The sequence below is a fragment of the Ceratotherium simum genome, chromosome 15, assembly GCF_057802395.1.
Source record: "Ceratotherium simum simum isolate JZ-2026a chromosome 15, ASM5780239v1, whole genome shotgun sequence".
In the NCBI taxonomy this organism is placed as follows: Eukaryota; Metazoa; Chordata; class Mammalia; order Perissodactyla; family Rhinocerotidae; genus Ceratotherium; species Ceratotherium simum.
In genome coordinates, this window is record NC_141914.1 from 48,153,527 (window position 1) to 48,159,526 (window position 6,000).

Genomic DNA, 6,000 nt, shown 5'->3' on the forward strand with positions numbered 1-6,000 from the left:
AACATATCTAACTCTGTATTAACATTGCCCCACAAAAAGTTGTCAATAACATTAAAATTTTTGTGGAAAAGTTTTTTAAAAAACTCAGAGAGCTTAGATTTATATCTGTCTTCTCTAGGTCTAGCTATTCAATTATCCTGTAAGAAATCCTAAATAACTAATTTAAGGAAATTTGCCCCATGATGTAGATCCTGCCACTGGATAACCATGTGGACATAATAAAAGTGGAATAAAATATGAGAAGTTCAGGGTTGGAAGAGACTTTAGAAAGTCAGGGAAGTCACCCAGCCATGCAAAGAGTCTTCAAGCCTTCGCTCTACCTTCAGCAAATGGAGTTCTCAGCCTACCTTCTGTGAGTGGATACTCCACCTTCAATTTCAAAACAATTCATACATTTATATTTGGAAATATGTTATGCCTAAATATAAAAGGAAAATTGCACAAAATGAAACCCCACTGAGGGGATAAAGATAAGATTGACAGAAAGTACTTTGGGGGTGGAAGGAGAGAGATCACAGAAAGGAGGGGGGCTAGAGAGGGCTTTCCTTAACCCCACACTGCAGGAACTCTAGTCCACTCCACTGTAAGACTGACTCCCTCAATTTCTGCCTATGTTAAGAGGATTGGAAAGACTAAGTGTAGAATAGCAGGCTTACAGAAAACAGTTACTTATTTTAATCAAACCATATAATCAGAGGGCCTGAGTAATGATTAACTTCCACTTTCTCTGTGAATCACTCAATCACTCAGCAGTGTAGGTAAACTTCGACTCATTCTCTGCCAAGGGCACGGCAAACTTAACGTTTTTGTATGTAACATTTAATTTTTAAATACGTGCACGGCCCTTGCTTCCGAGCTCATTTCAAAAAGCTGGTGTTCTGCTAGGTTGCAATAGCTGATTGAAATGCTGAGACATTTTATAGGTTTTACACTCAAACACATGTACCCATCCCTTCCCTAGTGATATTTTTATATCTATGATCCTATTTATAATTAAGCACAATTAATTTTTGAGAAAAACATTGTGACCCTGTAATTTTCATATACAGCATGAGTATTTAAGCAAAAATAGTCTACTGTAGTTTCAGTATAAAAAGAAGAAAAATGATATGAAGTACCTACAAAAATGCAGAGTAATAGACACAGGGTTAGCTATCCGAATTCATGTTTCCTAAGTCCTACATATATCACTATGCTCCTGGAAATAAAAAAAAGAAATAGTATAACACCTTTCCGGAAGCCAACTGCTCATGATTTAGAATAATCACAAATGAATCAAATATTAGACACAGTTTCCCTCATCTCTACAACACACTAACAACCTCCTCTGGAATAAATTATTCCCAACTCAAAATTTGGACCTAAATCATTTTAAATTAACCGCAGGTGGTTTTTCATTTCTACTCACAAAGCCTTGTGCTGGCCGGTCAGGAGCCAGTGGAGAAGAACCTTTTAAATGTTTGGACTACCTTCTCTTCCCAGGGGAGTCTAATGCCCAATAATACATAATCTATTAGCTGAGCATCGCAGGGGATCTAAGGAGTGACATCTTGACTTGAACCACGCAGATCTGAAAACCACTTCGCAGGAAATGTGGTGGGGAAGAGCAACTTTCTTATCCCTGTCAAACTAAGAGGCAGAACCACCCCCTTGAACCAGCCGGAGGGCCTGGGGAGAGCAGGAGGCTGAAGGCAGCTCCTCCGCGCTCCGCCCGGGCGTCAGGCAAGTGTTTTCTTCTGGAGGCGGCATTGTTCCTCCATCTGCTCAGCCTCCGTATTTCACCAGGAAACCCTCCCCGCTCTCTCGTAATCTTATTTTTTTTGGTACCTCGCTGCCGATTTCTCGGCTCTTGGTCTCTGTGATCCCTGGGCACAGCTCTAGGGTGGAAAGCTGCAGTGACTGGGGCGCCGCTCTAAGGCGATGGAGGAGACTGCACTCGTCCGCCCGAGCTCGGGCAGCGTGCGCGCCTCACACTCGCTTTCTGCCTTTTCTCCGGGTCTCTCCGGCTCGGACGGGCTCTCCCGGCCTCTTATCCCCGACTCCGGCTCGCCTTCCCTGCGGTCTCTGCTCACACCGGCTCCGCGCTCGGCGCCGGCCGCCGGGTAGTCGGCGCGCCGACACGACGCCCCCCGCCCGCAGGCCGGGACTCGGGATTGAAGGGTCAAGGCGCCGCGGGGAGGCGGGGAGGAGGAGCGTGGAGAGCCGCGGCAGGTGGGGAGCGCGGGGGGCGGGGCGGGGCGGGGGGAGGCGGGAGAGCGAGCCCGAGAAAAGACAAGACGCATCTGCTCTGAAGCGCCAATGAAGAGAGGACAGAGGGGGCAGGAGTGGAGAAGAGCAGAGAACACCCACCGGGAGGGGTGGGCAAACGGGCAATTTACAAACTGCCTGGGCGAGAGATGCTGAGCGGAGGTGGACGGAGGTTGGAGAGAGAGAAGAAAAAATAAAGGCAAGTTCCCACCTCTCCCCAAAAGGTCGAGTCTGAAAACGCCTCCTTCGAACGGAGAGTTAAACAGGGACTGGTCATGGTGTAAAGGGTGGATTTAAAAAGGAATTAAGTGTCGTGTAGTTTATCCTACACTAGACTCAGCTCCATCTCGCTCAACTCGGCTAAATGACCCTCCAAGTAAAATGAATTGGTTTTATGCAGAAACGGAAGCTGAATTTCCTCCACTGTGGACTCCTCCTGAGGTACTGGTTTGGTTTTAAAGGAAAACAAGCGTTTGGGAGGTTCCATGAACCTCAGTGCTAAAGAAACCACCCAGTTCATTAAAGTTCATTATTTTTTATTGCTTTTATTTTCATCAGAGGATAGACGTGAGGGATTGTCACCTAGAGATGTTTGAAATAGCTATCTAGGTAGCATTATTTTTCAAACGACACAATGTATTTCCTCAAACAGCTAAAAGGGGATTGGGAAACTCAGTTACTCGGCTGGGGAAAAAAAGCAGCATTTAAACTCTTAGACGATTGCACCTCCAGCACCCGCCCCGCCCCCACCATCAGCCCGCGCGCGCGCGCGCGCACACACACACACACACACACGATCGGAATTGGAAAGGGGTTTAGCGTAGGGAGGAGAGAGAGCAGGACAGGGTTGCTGGAAGGTGGGGAAGGAGAGGGAGAGGCAGGTAGCAGGAAGTTCTCGGTGATCCTCGGGATTAAGATAAACGCCCGAGCTCGGCGGACGCAGGAAGCTCCCTTACCTTTCTTTCTAAGCCCCGTTTGCACCTGATCTGCAACCATAAATACTTCTTGCTGTTTAGTGTGCAGCCAAACGATGGCCGAATGTTAAACAATTCTTCACGCTCCCTCCCCTTTTTAAAAAAGAGGCTCAAAAGAATGTTAATCCATCGGCTCCAAAACATTCCGCTTTGTCGGGAAGAGGGACGAAAATCAAGCGCTTGGGCACGCGTATATATATTTATATATTATGCGGTCAGTATATAAACATATATACGTTTTCTGCATATAAATCCAAAAAGAAAAGCACCACAGATGCCTCTGAAAGCGGGAGGGGAGGGGGAAGAGAAAAACTTGGCAAGCCAAATGTATCCAAAGATTTCGTACCAGGAGCCACCTGCTTCAATATGCAGAATTCCCGAGAAGATTTAAAGGGAGAAGAAAAAAATTAAAAAATAAAATAAAATACCCAAATCATACACTTGAAACTGGAAGACGCCTAGGATGCGTGGAAATGGAGAGGAGGAGGAGATCTCCTGAGGGTACAGATCCGTCGGCTAAGTGAGCAATCGCCGCCGAAAAATCACAGGCGGGGAGGTGGCTGCAGATGCGTCCCCTGCTCCGGTCCCCGCCGCCGCCACTGCTACCTGTAGACACGCGCACACACACGCGCGCACACACACAGAGCAGTTTCCTCTCCCTCTACCCCCTCTCTCCGTGGCGTTGCCGGGTGCAGGAGTCTGAATCAAGCTAGACTCATCCTCCAGACCCTGTGCTGCCCCCTCAGAGCCACGATTCCCTCCCCTGCCACCCCCTCCTCGCCCGGTTTATTGCACATCATCCCCCGCCTCTGGAAGCCCCCTCCCCCGGGCCGGAGCGGAGATCGTGGTAGGGGTGGGTTTCGGAGGCGCGGGTCCAGCAGTGTCAGACGTGATGCTGGTGGTGGTCCCTCCTTTACAAGTTCTGCCCTCCTCCCCCCTCCCCCGCGGCGACCGAGCATCCTCCGCCCGCAGCGCCCACAGCGCCCACAGCGCCCACAGCGCCCGGGGCGGCAGGAGGGGTTAAGGGCTCCGGGCGTCACGTGTGACGTTCACCAAACCGCTCGGAGGAGCGTGTGAGTGAACCCGCACGGCGCCGAGCCGCGAGGCATCGGACACAATGAGTTTCTATGTTCTCCGCGTCCCTGTGCTCCCTTGCCAGGCGTTTTCGTCTTGGTGATTGAGTGTGAGGAGTTGGAGGCAACAGCCTCCTACTGTGCCTCCAGTTTTTTTCCCTTGGGAGACCTCTTACCACCAAATTCTCCCCCCATACCCCCACCTCCACACCCCCCATTTTTCTGTTTCCACCAGCTGGAGGCAGAGTAATCTCCGAATTGAAGCGTCAGTGGTGGCCCGCTTTGTGGGAGTAGTATAAATGCAACGCCACTGCCTTTGGCCTCTTCTCGCTGGCTGCGCCCACATCTTCTGCCGCTGGATAGGTGATTTTTAAAAACTCATCATGGCTAATCAGTGTTGGCTTGTGTGACGGGTGTGACTCACTATACCACAGTGTTTACACCTACCCACCTCCTACCAGCTTCTCTGTGTGAATGTTAAATGCAAGTGAGTTGGGGGGCAGGGCTCTGCCAACAGAACCATTAAATTAATCGATTGCAACGTATAGTAATCAAAACCAAAAAAAAAAATCCACTAGTAGAGAAAATCGGTAGGAGAAATCAGTGACACGGTCTAGAAAAGTGTTTTTTCTTATTGTTTAAGAGCATGCTTCATATTTGTCAATCGTATGTACGCTTTAAGCGATAAAATTCGAGTAAAAGAAACTTGAAAATAACAAACACTTAGAATGCAGTTTCCCTGAGGTATCACTCATTAATTAATTAATTATAATACATAAGAAACCTAAGGTTCCAGCATATGTGATCTGATCTTTAAAAACAATCTAAACTATGACATATCGTTCCCTCTGCTTAGAAGGAATTCAGTACCACATTTTCCGGACATAGTTTTAGAATTCAGTCTATCTTGTTGTTTTTCCTCTTTTCCAGTAACCTTTAGGTGATATGTTGACAAATAGTAGATTTCGATAGTGCTCCCAGGAAAGTGAAATTTCATTCAACTAAAACATGTATCTGATTCTTTCTGACAGGTCTACCCTGCCCAAGTTTGTCCAAATCTTAAATCCTGTGGAAGTTCTCTGGAATTTCTAGAAATCTCTGGGATTTCCTAGAAGAGAAATTCCAATTCCAATATCAATCAAAGTGCCTAATTAAATGCTTTCAACTTTCATGAGACTACACAATCAACGTAACCTGATAGAGCGTATCATTATGACAACTGTGGAATCAAACTTTTAAAAAAGAGGTAAGAATGATTTGATAAAATTGTCCATAGTAATTTACAGAATGTAAAGCTTTGTATACTCTCTTGCATCCCAAGGCTGGGGTCCACTTTCTAAATGTATCAGCTGAGGTTAATATCAGAAGCCTAGTGACTGAACATTTTTCATTTCTAATATTTGGTATTTATAGGATGCGATTAATTTTAAATTGGTTCTATTGTGTTTTTTCATTATTCTTTTCACCGCTACACCTTATCAGCTGGGCACTTTTATCTCATTTTTATGAGTTAGTCTTATGAAAAGCCCAGGAATTTTAACAAAATAGAATTGTCACACAAACAGCATTTATTACTCTCTGTAAATACAGGCAAATGAGCCAAACTTATATTGCCTGTTTTCTTCCACTTTCCCAACCAAACTCCCTGAGGTAAATAAACCCATCCCATACCATTTGATCTCACAAGCAATTAAAAAGCACAAAGT

The 6,000-nt window shown here is 46.4% G+C and overlaps 1 protein-coding gene across 1 annotated transcript in view; it reads right to left on the bottom strand.

The window, feature by feature from the left end:
• The window catches only part of NLGN1 (neuroligin 1), an 862,047-nt gene extending 859,969 nt beyond the window's left edge, over positions 1-2,078 (bottom strand). The window contains exon 1 of the mRNA XM_087440010.1: positions 1,828-2,078. The gene's annotated coding sequence lies outside the window, so the exon portion shown is untranslated. The remainder of the gene's footprint in view (positions 1-1,827) is intronic.
• Positions 2,079-6,000: the final 3,922 nt, after the last annotated feature.